Source organism: Paralichthys olivaceus, chromosome 12, assembly GCF_024713975.1.
Source record: "Paralichthys olivaceus isolate ysfri-2021 chromosome 12, ASM2471397v2, whole genome shotgun sequence".
Classification (NCBI taxonomy): domain Eukaryota; kingdom Metazoa; phylum Chordata; class Actinopteri; order Pleuronectiformes; family Paralichthyidae; genus Paralichthys; species Paralichthys olivaceus.
Window position 1 is genome coordinate 21404141 of NC_091104.1, and position 17225 is coordinate 21421365.

A 17225-nucleotide genomic window follows, 5' to 3' on the forward strand; every position below is an offset into this window, starting at 1 on the left:
GAAGTGCTATCAAGATATAACTTTCCAAGCAGTTTTCTGAGGTAAAGAGCTGAATATAATTTACTGAGCCAGCCCCTTGCTTGCAAATCTTCCATATTCTCAAGCATCATTCATTTCCATACCTTGAAAGATGAGAAAACTGCACCTGTCGTCTTATCTCCTGAGGTGATGGTGAAATGGAGGGAGACAGAGGGGTCTATTTATTTCCTTAAATGTGTTTTTCCTATCATCAGCCACAAGTCTGAGACCAGATGGGTGGAGCGCTGGCTGAAATTGGAAAAGTGAAATATATTGACTTGTAACAGAAAGAAGTTAGTGAGAGTGGATTGTAGAAATGATGGATGTCTGACTTGTATATCTAGTTAACGTTGTAAATGTGTGTGTGTGTGCATACATTGGCTCAGCTCAGTGGTTTACGCATCAGTAGTAGGGTTACTCTGACCCTAGTTCAAGAAACCAAGGTGCAGACTACAGTACAACCTGTTAATAAATATAGTCTGTGCACATTATTTTCACCGACTGACACAATTATATTATATGAGATTATGCATACAATTTTGATGCAGAATTAAAAAAGAATGTAGTTTATATAGTATGATCAAGATAAAATATTGACTAACCCCAGCATCCAGTATTACTCTGCAATACCTAATTATTTACTTAGGTGTTGATGTGGTACCTTTGGGGTCAGTTTCAGCATCGATTTAAAAATTTGCGCTGCTTCCTCAAAGCCCAATCATGAATGGTCACTGGTGGTGGTTTGGCCATCCACCATTGAAGCACCAGAGGTTAGGAGCCATGTTCAACCCATAAATGTAGATTTTTTTAAATCTACATTAAATAATGCATGTGATATGAAAACTAGCATTAATGTATTTATCAAAAACAGTCGGGTAATTTAGTTTGTAGAATAGGGTCTGAGCCCTCCTAAAATTCATTTAATGGGTTGATTTATTTGCTGCATAAAATCCCAACGGAATTAGACAAAAATGTATATGATATGCTCACATGTAAAAGAGATAAAGTAAAGGGGCCATTGGGTTGTTGCAGCCTTCCCTCTCATCCTGTCACACAGTTAATGTCATGCATGTACAGAATATGCACAAAAGGAGCAGATAATATTGAAGCTAGGCAACACATATTACAAACGGAATGTATGTGCATAATGATGTTCAAATTCTCAGTTATAGCCACAATGCAGTTGGCATGTTTTGAAATGAGCAGGGCGAGCTGCTGTCTCCACACATTTCACTGGTGCGTTCAATTTAAAAGGAATGGAAATAAGCGATAAATACTTAATGGCTGTGATCTGCAGTATCGCTCTAGCTATTTTTTACAGTACCAAACCCATCTGCTGTAAGATGTTCAACTTTGAAGCTTGTAAACGGACAGTGTTGCTATTATCCAGAGATGCAGGTACATTAGCTTTGAATTGAACAGACACAAGCCGACGAATCACAGAGGTTACTGAGATCAAGCACAAGTCTTGCTGCCCATTAATGAATAATTAATGCCTTTTATACTATGAGGAATAAAGTATGGCAATAGCACTGCTGGAGCTAAGGTTCATTCCCTCAGTGGCTGTGCGCAATATTGAATTTTGCATTATCCTGTAAGTTCTAATAGGCTTTCACTCTGTTTAATTGAAAGAGTTTTTTATTTATTTTTTGGCTTGGCTTTCATGCACACATTGTCATCATGATGTCCCTGGCCATACAAGCATGTGACTGCCTCACAATGAACTCTGCTTCTCCCCTAGGCAAATATGTGGGGGCTCTTGGTCACATTAGTGCTCTGGGTAAAGTAAGTAATGAGAGGAGCATGAGGCAATAGTGCCCTTGGCAAGGTAATTAGCATAAACGCAATACTTAACATTTAGATCAAGACAAATCATAGCAGCAATCAGGGATTTGTTTGATACATAAGTCGTTTCTGTTGAGAGAGCAGTGAGCTAACAGGCGGTGATATGCAGCAGATGCAACTGTGGAGGGAGGCAGAGCTCAAAGAATATACCTCTAAACAAACCATCCGAAAAACTTTCTTAGTACAAAATATCTGTGACAATAATCAAGTTGATTGAAAATGAGTCACCTCTTTCAAGTACAATCTCGGTAGATTTTGAATCAGGCCACTGTGGAAGTGGTGAAACACAGACAGATATGATTTGAATGTGTTTGGCCTCCTGTTGCCTCACTGTGCCGAGCGGGTCGTCTCAATCCCATGTCTGCCCCCAGTGTCTCCTGCCAAAGAAAGTGTGAATATGATTACATATTGATTTCTCGCTCTCACACTCGGAGTAGAGAAGCATGGGTTGCAGCTTGGAGCTGACTGGCAGGGGGAGATATCCAGTTGGACGCCGTTAGCTGGAGCCGCTGATTTGTTTGTTTGTAATAGAGTGGCCCTGAGGCTGTCTGTCATCTGCCAATTCAGGGAGTCATCTGGATTTCTTTAGCTGGCGTGAGCTTTATAGTATTCAGGACAAAGAAGCTAAATATAGAGGTAACAGCAGCATATGGAAGCTAACATTCTCATCCTACAATGGTTTTAATGGCGCTAACACTGTTGGTTAAGATCTCATTCTCTGCATTTATCTAATAACACTGCTCATCACTTAAGTTAAGATTTGAGTCTAATTTATTAACAAATTACTCATTGTAGTAGTAGTAGTAGTATTAAATTGATATATAATACTGTACATAAATGTTAATATTTTGCCCCTCTTTATTAGACACACAGCATCTACCATATTCAGTCAGGATTGTTAAATGTATCAACACTTTTTCAATGCCAAGCGTTTAAATTCCCATCAATTTCACTTTCAGTAGTATCAGAGTGTAATGAGGGAGAGAGCCAGTAAAAGTATTAATACCACACTGTAAAAATACTATGTTTTCCACAGGTAAAAGTAAATGCAACACTGCAAACATAGGAAAATGTATTTTAATTATTTAATGTAAAAGTACTCAGTTATGCAGAAAGATTCCCCTACACATTATACTATTATATCATCAATGGTATTATATCTCATGCATGAAAATCCTTGTTATGGTGGAGCATCTTTTTATCTATTTAGTAGAGGACTGCAACTAATGAATATTTTCTTTATGAATTAATCTGCAAACTATTTCATCTGCTGATCAACAGAATCAAAAGTGACATCCATCACAAACCAATACAAAGCATGAATATCCATCTTCTCTTCCTTTTTACAGCATCTATTTTTTGGGCTCATACATTCATTCTATTAATTAATTAATTAGGTGAATATCTTTAGCTTCAAACAATAGGATTACATTAACAATAGTGCACAACATAACAGGACCTTTCCTTTTGTCATAGTACATTAAAGGGATGATTCACCGAAAAATAAATATTCACTTGTGGAGTGCTTGAGTCCACAAAACACTTTAGGAGTGTCAGGGGTAAACAGCGTTGCAGCCAAATCCAATACAATTGAAGTAACTGGTGATCAATTTTTCAAAATTAAAAATAAAAACAGAAAAAATGTCACACTATAAACACTGCAAACACAAGCTCTGGCTCAAGGGCACACACGGGGAGAGTACAAGCAACATTTTTACGTTTGAAGAAGGAATCACCTGTTACTTCAATAGTATGGGATTTGGCTGCAACACTGTTTAACCCTTAGGCTCCAAAAGTGTTTTGTGGACTCAAATAGCCACCCTTCCATCGGCGTGGTGGTGAGTATATAATGAGAGAATTTTCATTTTTCTGTGAACTATCCCTTTAAGAGGTATCGAGTCACACATGCACACACACATGCCAACCAGGCAATTTAGACTAATGCTATGACCGTAATCCATAGAGAGTCAGATTGTTTTGCTTCTCAGCCTTGTTGCCTTTTCTTGGTTGTAAAGGGGATGGGAGGGATGGAGAGAGGGCAAAAGTCATGCAATCTATAAACAGCTGTTTCTCCACACCACCTCCAGCTCCCAGACAGAGCGAGAGAGATTGCAGTACTGAAGAGAGAAGATTGTCCAACAGGAGTGCTCCATTTCATTTGGCCTCATTTCAAAGAAATCGCTCACAACTGATGATCAGATTGCGACTAAGAAACAACATGGTTCAACGTGAAGGCTTCAGCTGGTGGGCACGTAGCTGTCCACAAACTTTTAAGTGCCTTTTGCAGTACCTCAGTAAGTCTCAATGAATACCCTCCTGATCCTTTCGTAAGGATGGAAATGCCAGGGTCAACCCTGTCCTTGCACTGTCCAGTAGATACAAATTGGTGACCACTGAAGGTAATCCTTATTTATCAGACAAAGAACAGACAAAGTTTCCCAGAGATCAATTTAAAAAAGATCCAGGAGAAAACTTGTGAATGGGTGTTTGCTTTCACTTCTGAATTGTGATATTGCACTTGGACAGATTAATGGTCCACTTGTCAGAAAGACAGGAAAGCCATCCAATGCTTTGTTCTGCACCCGGAACTCTTCTTATCTGAGCAAATAATTTTGAACCATCACACTGGATAAGAGGCAATTTGTTCAACTCATCTGTTTCCAGGCTGTAAAATAGTATCCTTGGTATTTGAAGCAAGGCTGTTCTTCGGGTTGACCCCCCATTTCCAACCTCAACTGTAAAGCCCAAGGAAAAATGGCTCCCTCAATGGCAGCACATGTGTGTCTGAGACAAAAAAAAAAAGGTGAAGTATTATAGATTAAATAGTTCCCGTCCAAATAAAACCAAACTTGGCTCACCTGGCAGGATCACCCAGACCTCAGGCTGAAACACTGTTTGTCAGACACTGATACATTTGACCTGTGACTCTCTGTCCACAACAAATCTTCTTTTCGTGTTCACATTCTTCATCCTTCAAGTTAAGTTCATGCAGGGCAAGTATCGACATCAAACTATAAAATATGGTGTAGTCAAAAAGAATAACACCTCCTCTTGCCTCCTATCTTATGGCAGACTCTAGGCAGTCTATATGAATATAGAGTTAAGGCTAAAATACTTTGAAACAAATGTGGTGATATATACACATACTACTTTGCCTATTGGTTTCCTCTGGGCATGGCACCCAGCATTTGTGACCATGGCTTCATCCTCTTGGTGTGGAGTTTAGTGTTTTTTAATTACAATCTGTGGATAAAATGTTCCTATGTATGCCACTGTTAACAGTTGTGAATGTTGGAAATAGTGTGAAATCCTGACCGAAGAGATAAAAAGTCAAATGCTCTTGTTTTTGCCAACTGTATAGTAAACCTGTGCAGTTGGTTATTTGTGTTCAGACACGTATGTTAACCTTATTCAAACTGTGGCCATGTTTTACACAAACTTCTGACATGTATAAAGATATGTATACGTACATATGTAAATACACACGTGTATACATGTATAGATTTATATGGTATAATCACATGTACTTGTCTACTACTCAAATCTAAGATGACTTCCAATTTTTTTAGAATTATACACAAACCAGTGAAAAATATTTCTCTCCAGAGCAAAAGAGAACTCTCAGCATAGTTTTTTCATAGTCACAGTTTAAAACTGTTGCAGTTGTCTAATGGTTGAGAAAAGCCTGATAGTAAGGAGTCAGTAAGTCATTATAAGAAGATCAGAAGCAGATAATGAACTGTAACATCCAGCACACTGTAGCAGGTTCATGTCAAGAAGGGCAGAGCACCTTATTCAGATTAGGAGTTAATAAGATAAATGCACTTTATACTGAAAAGCCATTTCTCCCTTCAGAGTATTCCTTTGGGAATTGTGGTTTCTAAGAGTTGATGCTCTGATTAGCATGGTAACAAGATAACATCTCAGCTAGGGTTGAAGGTTAAGCACCATGTGACCTGGTGGGTCAGTGTATTAAAAGACGCTACACCAAGTCTTGTATGGGGTGAAGACACCACTGTTCTGACCTTATGAGTAATTAACTTTTTTAAAATTTTTTTTATATATTTAGTCTGACATTTGAATTATAATTAAAATATTACAATATCCTTAATACATAAAAACTAAACCACACACACACAACCAAAACAATAATTAAAATTGACTGTCTGGCTCTGTTAACAGAAATTGCTCTTGAATAAATCTTGCACAGGATATACAGTATGTAACCAGCTCAGTAAACAGTAAATCGATGGTGTCGGATCATGAATCTGGATCGCTCCAGTCACTTTAACAGTGATTCCTGGCGGTCCTCGTCAAGTCTCGTGTTGTACTGAGAGCACACGAAATGTTGACGACTCATTTTTCACTATGTTTAAATGCAGCCTCATAAACTCTTGATAAAACAAACACTAAGTGAACTTTATGTACTGATCGGGCCCTAATAACTTGTGATTTTGGTGTTTGTTAGTTAAAGTGAGTGCAGGTCAGCATGAGTACATGTGTTTGAGAAGTCTGGGAGCGCACAAACACACATATTCTCGCTGGTATTTCACGTGATTTTTAAACCTACAAGTCGCTCTTGTGCGCCTTGTTATAAAATGTTGCCTCACTTTCTCCAAAAACGATCGCAAATACTGAAATACTGAAGTTCATACATGCCGATAGAAGGTTGGCAGGCTCTGTATCAGAAGTTGGACCTCAGGACATTCTCTGGTCATTTTTCTATCAGCCCTCATTCCTCACAATCACTTGATAACTCACTGCTAATGATCTGCTTTAGGTGAACTAAGTCTGCTTTTGTCTTGTCATCAATAAGTTAACCTACAGGGCTTTTCAGAGCCTAGAGGTTACTGCATCATGGGGACCCGAGAGACGCTGAATATCAATGAACCCTCTAACCCTTAAGTCCTGGAGCCAGTGAGCTAGCTCCATCCCTTCAGTCCTCTATGTCGTCCGAGATCCCAGCAGTCATTTCACTGTCAATAATCCAGCAAATGACCCACCTTCAACCCTTCTCTGATGAACTGACCTGCGCTTAAAACCAAGGTCAACAGAGTATATCAGCACTGGAATTTCAATCCTATTTATTGAAGACCCCCATAACATCATGATCACCCCATCACCTCAGTTTCTTTGAGGAGAAAAGATAATTCGTTTTTTACCTGCTTTGTGGAAAGTTTGACTCTTTTGTAATTATTGGAGTAGTAGATTAGTAAATCAGTTGTCGATGCTGCCGAACATTTTAAGAGAATGAAAATGCATGTTTTAGCGTTAAAACCTCACGTATGTTTTCTTGCCCTCTTGATTGATCAGCTCCTCACTTCAGCAGAGGCAGACGCTCTTCCTGGCAAACTCCCTCTGGTAATAATCACCTGTGTAAGCCACAAAGACGCTGTCATTCTCTGTTCTCTCATTGTCTCTTGTGTTTAATGAGCTACTGTAAAAGACAAATAAAACAGAGGCAAGCAATTACAAGTACAGCATACCTTTCAAAGACAGACAAAATCTCATTATCTCACTGTTCATTCTGATGTAATTAGGAACCAGTCTGTAGAATATCCAATTAGTATTCTTGTGCTTGGTTGTTGACATCTCCCAATGTGTGTATGTCCTGTGTGTGTGTGTATGTGAGTATTTACGTATTAATGTGTCTATTATTTTGTAAACCTAATGCCTGTGGTGCTAATTGTCATAAATGCTAAAAGGGGGATGCACCTACAATTATATAGCTAATTGGTTTTTGTTGTCACCTGTAAAATGCTTTATCATCATAATAAAATTAGTTGTTTTTCGGAACAGTGCTTTGCGGATTTGGCCTGTTTCCAATTTTAAACCCTTGCTAACATGTTCTCACAGTTTACGTTATTACCAACAGACTGAAAAAACACAATGTAGGGCTTCTAGGAAGCAGCCGATTGCTGCTATATCTTTTTCTGCCACACAGTGACTGCAGCGCACTACAACTGTGATTTTTCATATTTTCTTTATGTTCCTTTTTTAAAATTGTAATGTGAATTTCGTTTCGGATTTTTTTGCTTTGAACTGTATTTATTCAAGTTTGTTATTTAACATGACAAAACTTCGATAATTGCTCCAGTTTTATCTTCTGAATAACACCAGAACTAGAAAGAACAAATGTTAAGCGACAACATTGACAACATCTATTAATGATAATAGATTATTTATTTGATTGATCACATTGATTACAACACATTCTGTCACTTTCATAGCATCTTCTACCACCCAGGCAGTGGTGCTGGACAAACAGTCATTTATTATTTATATGTCCAGCAGCATTTTATCAATCACGGTTGAAAACGGACACCAATGCTATTTTCCAATACCCCAAGAAACCATGTTACCTTGTCACTGCACCATCATAGAGCGCAATAGCAGTTGTCTTGACTTCTAACTAGTACACAACCCTTGAATTCATGACGGGATGTTAGGTGAGCTGAATATAATAATTTTCATTTTAAAATGTTATAAAGTGGCACCTGGTCAGTCACTTCCTTCTGTGTTCACTTGCCATAGAGCCACAGAGATGTATTTCTCACTCTGATATTAGGGAGACTTATTTTAACTTCCAGACGCTTCTCACTTAGTCTTGAGTGGACCATCGATCGGTAGACGTCAGATCGATTGGTTTCTTGAGGGCCAATGTCTTTCATACTCAATCCCATGCCCATATCCTGCCTGCTGCCAAGATTTCTGTCCTTACTCAATCAATCAGCCTATTGATCCTGACCTGAGCATGAGGGTAATGAGGATATGTATCCGTGTGTGTGTGTGTGTGTGTGTGTGTGTGTGTGTGTGTGTGTGTGTGTGTGTGTGTAATGTTGAAGTAAGTGGGCAGAGACCTGCATTCATCCCTGGAATTACCTGGGCTTGGCTAAATTGTGCACCGGAGCTCAACCCATATGTACAACTGTTTCGGAGAAGGGATTTCGTGGAGGTCTGAGTTTGTGATGCTGGGATGAGACGATGACATGCATCTTCAGGGCATATGTTGCTTTTCCCAGAATTCCTCTTTAGTGTTCCACCTGTACCGCAGCTGTGTTATTTTGATTAATTAGGCCCTTTTGATGGTAGCTCCCTGAGGGCTTTTCTTTTGGTGAGACTGCAACCACAATATCACACACACACACACACACTGGGACATTGTGTGTGCTAGTGCAGGGCTCCCCATGGCTGTGATCAGACACTTTTCTGCTTTCATTGGAGACCTGCAGAGGTGAGTGTAGGGTCTGATTCATCCTCCATCCTGGACATGGTTCTACCTTTGCTGTAGTTCCCCGGGTGGTCTTTGAAGCAGCTCACATCAGAGACCCTCAGTGTTTCTCAGCTTGCTTGTAGCTCTTGCACTTTGTACACCCTTTCCCTCCCCCGGTTTCTCACATCAGTCATCCAAAGCAAAGATTAAGACACACAACCTTGGCAACAAATGTTAAGCCTGAGCCCAGCTCATTCATTTTTCTGGTTTAGTTTCATTTTCACAGTAAAACTGTTGCCATCCCTTCAGCTTTTAATAAAGGATACCCAGATAAAGATAAACCTCTTCATTTTCTTTCTAAACCTTTCTCCTCTTTTGAAGGGATATTTCTGCACAATGTATTTACTCCAGTGAGTCCCTCGGGTGAATTCTCAACTCAACAGAATTCAAACTAATATTGATCAAGTGGTTTTGGAGATAAAAATGATGGTGCAGTTTCTCTAGCTGTATGAAAGTGTGGGTTGCAACTGTTCAGAAAAAAAAAAAAACTGGCCTCCCTACTGGTCTCCATGGTGCACAAAGCAGTGTAATAACACCACGGATAAGAAATGTAGAGGGAGGGAGATAACAGCACCACAGACAAATGTCACAAAAAACAAGAATAGATTTCATATGTGATGAATCTTGTAAAGAAGGTACATGAAGTGAAAAGAGTGAAGGAATGTAAAAAGGATTTTCACTGCTTAGGTGCTAAGGGGTTTATCTCAACCCTGCCAACAAGAAAATATGGTTTAGAGGCAACCCACATATAGATTCATTATTTTATTTTTACTATCACTATCACAGCAACTGACGCATGTCTGGTTTGGGATTAAAGTATTTGAGACTCCTGCTGCTTCTATTATCTTTAATGTGAATATAGTAATAAACAACACTGTTGATACGAGTGTTGGTGACCTAATCTTGCTTTATTAATTGTGTCATATTGATAACCAATTCTCTATTTTAAGATAAAACCCATTCTATTTAGCTGTGCTATGATATTGTCACTGGTGGATTGTAGATAGCAGCAATGTGTGGTGTACAGGGTGGTCGGATGTAGCTGTAAGTCACAGTGATGTAGCATTATAGCATTGCTAACACACTTATGTTTGGCAGGTAAAATATTTACCACATTTATTATGTTAGTTTATTATGAGAACAAGATGAAACATCCCCCACTTAAACTCAAAGACACTCGTTTTGCAGGTATTGATGCTAATGGACTCTGACATTGTTTTTTATTCATTTTGAAGGAATTAAATGACAATGACAAGTTCAAATTTTGAATTGGTTACTGAGGGAAAGTGAAGACAGTGTTTCCCATGTTGGTTGCATGAATGTTTTACGATGAACCAAAACATTTGACAGGGCAGAGCTATTTGCTCTGTGCTTGATCACGCTACTGTGCCTCCATGCAGTTCTCTCTTTCGCATGCGAGAACTCATCTTTCGCTCTTTAGTCTTTGTAACTGTCACTTGGAATCTGTTGAGAGTGACCTTCGTCCCTGTTACAGCCATAGATTAAATTAATTCTGTGGGAAACGATGGACTGATTCACCATAGTTGTTTCAATTCGTCATGCGGTGGACATGAAGGAGTCAACCAGATGAATAACAATCCATCCAATAGTTGTGGTGTTTCAAACTCAACCTTAGTCAAGGGTCCACCAACGTCATCAGGAAACATTGTTTGAGGACCCCAACTGACAGACCGGTGTTGATCTACAGACACACACAGTTTTTATCATGAAAGTGTTTTGTGGTTCAGATGAGCTGGTTTATCTAAAGGTGATTTGTAAAACAACAGAGTTATTAAATTGTAATTCAAAGTAAAATTTACTGTAATCTGATGGATTACAAATAAATCATGCGATAATAAATCTATCAGAAGCCATCATTTATATATGAAAAAGACTCTTTTGTATCAATCTAAACCTTTGCACCTTAGAAACATATTATTAAGTGACCCATGAGAAATCATTTATTTAAAAAAAGAACTATATTCTGGAAGCCAGTGATGATTTAAACTGCACAATTACTTTATTGATATACTAATTAAGGGACGTAGTTCACAAGATCCTTAATATTGATTGCCGGCAATATGCTTACATATGTTTTTTACTTAAGTATTAAATCATGTTGAATTGCTTTGTTCTCTTGCTCATTAAAAAATAGTGTGAGTAATTGAGAATACTTGTATGATGGAAATGTTGTTTATGTTGGGCTCAGTAAGAACGGATTTACATTAGTTAACAGGAAATAGAACTCTTTAAAAATGCATTAACAGTTGCTTCCTTCTTCCATTGAATTATGTGGTCATGGCTGAGTTAATTAAAAACTTGAGTTTGTGTGCATATGCCTTTGTTTGACTTTGTTTACAGGCTGACAAGTCATTTGTCATACTTGACTTGTTTCTTTTTCATTGTCGTCAACTTTTCTACACAGAAAAAAACAAGGAACAAAAATGCTGCTTGGAGATTTTTTATCTGAACTCCTCTGCTGATGATTTATTGAATATCTCAATTGAAACACTACTTTTTTCTATGAAGCATGTTTGTTCTGACAAATTCCAAGAGGATTTTCAAACCTGCTGACATGTGCTGGGATTTAGCAGACTGAGGGGCCGTGTAACAGGACACAGCTTGTCTATATGGAGTTACTCTGGATCGTAGAGGCTTTACTGAGAGATTTCTGTTTGGTATGTTTGATGAAGCAGCAAACTCTGAAATATTTGAAAAAGCTCAGATAAGCTCTGTTGTATCAAGACAGTATTGGATTTAATGTACATCATATTTTTCTAAAAGGTCGATTTCTGGCCTGTATTGTGTTTAAACTAGACTAAAAAGAAAACACTCTGCCCTCTGTGATGGAAATCTGATGAGCTGAAGGAAAACGTTTTCAGATCGTTGGACGTGTTAAACAAAAACATTTACTGGAGCTTAATGTGTCAAAGACAAAAGTGATGTTACATCACTCACATAGATGTGTGGTGGATAACATGGCTACATCCAGTGGTGTAGTGCTGCCTTTTGAACTGGGCATAATCTCCATTTATGCCACATATTTATCCAGCAAAGAATAAACGTGTTTATGAAACACAACAAATGTAAGCCTACTCATATTACTGCATATTTTGTTTATCCAAACATGGGCCATTACTATTTGGACATTGTCACTTAATTTCTGCACATGCAATTGATGCACACGTACTGGCCCACAGACTATTGGGTGAGACAACTACATGATTATGCATTTGAATATTCCTTATTCCTTATCAATTATCCATTCACGGAAATTGGAGGTGAGGAGAAAAGAGTAGATAACAAAAAGAGAGGAGAACTTTTCTAATTTCTATTCTATTTCTTAGTCATTGTTATAATTTTTTCTTTAATCATCCATTTAGAAATATGTCACCATCTTCAAACCATAGACACATGAATAAAAACTCATGAGATGAGATGAGAGGATGGGAAATCATGTGAATACCATTTTTAAACAATCATTTCAAATCATACCTGGAGGAGCTCTTCTTGTTATTCCCCAAGGAACTCAATGAGGCAACAGAGCATTGTAAAACAAAGGAGGTGCAGTTGTCTGAGACTGTAAGGAGATTCATTTTAGTGAGAAGACTTACAGTTGAAGTCATTAAAAACTAATTATTTAACCACTCCACAGTTTCATGCTAAACTATAAATTGGTAAGTCAGTTGGGACCTCTACTTTGTGTCTTACACAATAAATCTTTCCAACAACTGTTTAGAGACAGATTATTTGACTTTAAATTCATTTTATCACAATTCCATTCAACCTGTCAATTGGCCTTTCAGAAGATTTGAAAGCCACATCATTCTCTGGAATTTTCTTTTTATGATCCACTCCCATAATATTACTCAGGTTAGGGTCTTTGGTTGAGGTAACTAAATTTATATTTTTTCGCTTCCTCTGAAAACTTTTTGACCTGAAAGCTGCAAACAGACGTGTCCAATACCTGCAGGTAGTCGATGGACATGCAGGATAGACAGGTGAAGATCTGGTAGTGCTGGAACTGTCTGTAACAACAGACGCTGTGGGAACTGGGGAATGAGCTAATCTTAGCTCGAAGAAAACGGAGAAGAGGGCCTGAGAGTAGGGGGAGAAGAATAGAGAGGGTCCACATACTGAGAGTGAATCTGCTGCAACTAAAATATCATATTACATGAGGAAATAATCAGGCATGTGACTGGCAAAGGATAATAAAATGTAGGAAAATATAGAGCACAGAGCACAACACAGCCCTGATTTAAAGTATTTTTTATTTAGATTAGATATTTAGGCAAACTTAATTCATAATTTTAAACAAGGGCGGAGATAAGGACATCATTCCCATATCTGGAGCCCTAGATTTCAACACCACTGTATTTAATTTGTGTTTCTTGACCCCAAATCATTTTAACAGCTCTAGTTGCAGCTCTAGTAAATATTTGAATTTTTTTTTCAGGACACCAGAATTTGAAATTAAATTAGAATGAGGTAAATGTTTTAACTGTTTCATCCAGATCTGGAGGGAAGTAACAGAAACAACCAGAGACTGTTGCGGGTGCTGCTCAGACAGGCTGCACTGAACGTGACGTCAGTAAATACTCAGCATGGATTTTGTTAACACCCTCCATAATCCCATTTTACAGTGAACTAGCCAATCAGAGGCAGAGTAAGGCGGGTCATGCTTTTGCTGTCCTAGTTAAAAAAAATTGACTTGCAGCACAATACAATCAGAGGTGATTTAGAAGATGTACTACAGCACTGGTTACATCACACTTTACATAACTGTCATTCTATACTTTTTTATACAAAGAAAGAACCTGTTTCACCATGAGAGTCTGAGAGGGCTGTGCGTTATAGTTTTCTAATCCTCAACTGGTCAGCCTGTCTTATCTTCTGAGGAACCTCATGACAACCTTGGTTGCTATGACCACTGTAGATTGGTATGAGACAGCTCAGCTCGAGACAGACAGACAATACACTCCTCGTAACGGCCTTTGTGAGTGAGTTATCTTCTCCTCCATTGAGATTGACCAACAAGAGCACATCACTAATGTTTTAAAAGCATGCCAACCCCATTTGAGTTAAGGGAAGGGGATCCACATTGAATCTTTGTCTTAGAGCTTGGTCCAATTTATGAGCAAGTTTAACCGAATTACAACCCAACAGTAGAAGTTGTATGTTGTTCATTTCTGCAGGCAGTATTTAAAACATAATGGATCCTGTAACCTTAAGCCTCTGCAATAACATCTAACAATAACATCTTCGTTCATCATTGGTGAGCAAAGCAACCTGAAACACTGATACAAAGCAGGTTAAAGTTTCCGGTCATGGGAGGTTGGTAATTTGTTGCCGAAACACTTTTTATCTTATTTGTTGAACTCTTATTCATGTCTTCATAGAAAAATAAAAAAATAGTAAGGGGGGGGTAATGCATCAGTTGTATTTTCAATGTATATTCTGCTGTTGCTAGCTTTTCCAGGATTATCATGTATCTTTAAATACATAGACCATTTCAGAATATGTAGGGAGATCATTGGATTCATGGTTTGTATTTGTCCTTAAGCAGATTTAAACACAGGCCCCAAGTAAATGTGGAATCTGAATAAAGATATTTGAACATGTCCTGTTCTTCTGATATAATGATTGAACTGCAAATAGGCTTTGTGAGTGAACAATGAAAACTAAATAAATATTTACATATTTCACTACAGACCCACAGTGTTTGTGAGATAAACCAGCAAACACAGAGATTAAGACACGCAATGTAAAAGAAAAATGGATACGAAGTGCAGAAGACAACCCAGAATTCAGAACTACTGGTAGAATAAAGCAGCTGTCCATGACAACTGCCAAATAGAATTCAAGGTTATATGTAAAAATATTCATACAGCTTCTATCTATGTGCAGTAAATGATTGTGTATCGTGGCTAATAACAAAACCAAACAGTTGACTTTATTTGGACAGTGCAATATAACTACTGAAATGCAAATACAACATGTGGAGTTGTAGCGAGTTTGGATTTCTTCCTGTTGACAATTGTGTTATCTGTCTCTTAAATGCATGGCTTTGTAGTTGCTAATTATTCAATTCAGTCAGAAGTAACTGTGTGTGTATGTGTGTGTGTGTGTCCAGCTCAATTTTTACTGGAAAGGACTTGTCGACCAGCTCCCAGTTTTTGTTTCCACCACCTGTCACACCAAATGTGCAGCCTTTCTATGAGCAATGTCTCCCTAAATGATGTATTATGGTTTTATCAAGGATTCAAGGACAAAAGTGGGTTTACACCCTAAAGTCATATTGAACAGATCATCCAGGAAAACAAATTCATAAATAATGTTCACGGGATATTGTGCATTGTATGTTGTATGCATTATTTATGAGAGTCTGCCAACTGCAGTCTAAGCTACTCTTAGACTTGATGTTAAAAAGAAGATAGGAGCATGTTTAGAGCAGTGTGCTGCATGGATCAGATGGGATGTGTTAAGATCACAGCTAATCTGACTGGATCAGCAAAGCAGGCGTACCATGGTCCATAGTGATGGAAAATTATGATAGGAGGTGGTAGGCATACCCAAATGCCTGTGAACGTGCACATACTGACAAACACAGACACAAATACTATAATGTATACTGGTGATTTGAAGGCTAATAAAAGAAAAACAATAAGTACTGATTTTTATGTCCACTCCCTGGCGATAATAAGATTCCAAATATTCATTTTTTCTTTCTCAATTGTATTTATGTCATTTTAAACTAGTACAGTTCTAAAACCTACCAAGTGTGGGATGGTCTGTTTCTTTTAGTCTGTGGTAATGCTGGTTGTGGCTGTAGTCCACAGAACCCTGAAGCTGCACCACCTCTGCTGCACAAAGAGCTGTTCACCTGTTTCTTCAAAGTTCAGCGAAACTAGAATCAGTATGCAGACACCAGGTGAAGCCACACCAAAGATGTTCTTTAGCAGCGATCTTAAACTATATAGCTGCGACTCTGCAAGAGGCTCCAGGGCACTATCTCACTCCCACGGCCAGTAAATGAATAATCAACAAAAACACACGTTTCCTCACAACAATTAATATTAATTTGTAAATAGCACCAAAATATCAGTGAAATCATTTTTATGTTTATTTGGCTCAAATTACAAAATCAGTTGTCTTGCCCTGAACAAGCTGTTGTTGTGATCGACAATGTCCTTTATGTTGATGAGTCCTAGCTGCCACTGCAACAAAGCGCTGCTTGCCTGTTAATTCATACTTCATAAATATTGATATCTCAAGATAAACAAGTCAGTCTGGAATCACTAGATCGATATAAAATGTGCCTAGACAACATGAAACATGACTTTCAATCCAAATACCTACACAAGTACAGGAAATGACTCACACTGTGCTAAACAAATTCACTGCTTGATCCAGATATACAGTACACACATTTCTAATTGAAATACTGTATGTACACACATAATATAGAATGTAAATCCAAGATGTTTGACTTTGAGTGTCCTGGCAGTGAAATTAGGATGATTTGGGTCTCAGTGTATTTCTATCTTCACACCCGAGTGACATCCTTCTTTCTGTTTTGTAGCAAATGTACATTAACGTCCCTTCAAGACTCTAAACTCACCCAGAGGAAATGCCATCAGTGCTGTCTGCACTGACTCAGCTCAAAAACTTTTCTTTCTTTTGTTTCTTTTCAACAATATGTTCTCCATTCTTGATATCACCGGCACCATAGCGATAGAAAATGATGGCTCAGAAGAGGGGAATGAATAGGAGATGGAGGAGCAAGAGTCCAAAAAAAAAAAAGATAATAAAACAATATTTAAATAAGAGAGAGACGCTGTCAAAGACCGACTGAGATAAGTCCAGATGAAGGATCATGGGGAGTGGGGAGGGGGGGGTAGTATTTAAAGACGAGCAAAGAGATACGATAGGCCGAGTCTGCTTCAGAGGACCAGCCAGACCAAATGCGGAAGCAGAGGAGAAAACAGAGATGAAAGAGATTGCCTCTGATACTGATAGACAGAAGAGATGACAGAAAATTGTGCCTGGCATTTGATAAGCCCCGTTTATATTCCCAGTAATTCACTTC

At 38.3% G+C, this 17225-nt stretch overlaps 1 protein-coding gene across 2 annotated transcripts in view; it reads left to right on the top strand.

Moving 5' to 3' along the window:
• The window catches only part of alk (ALK receptor tyrosine kinase), a 340767-nt gene that overhangs the window by 158183 nt on the left and 165359 nt on the right, over positions 1-17225 (top strand). The gene's annotated exons all lie outside the window — the stretch shown is intronic.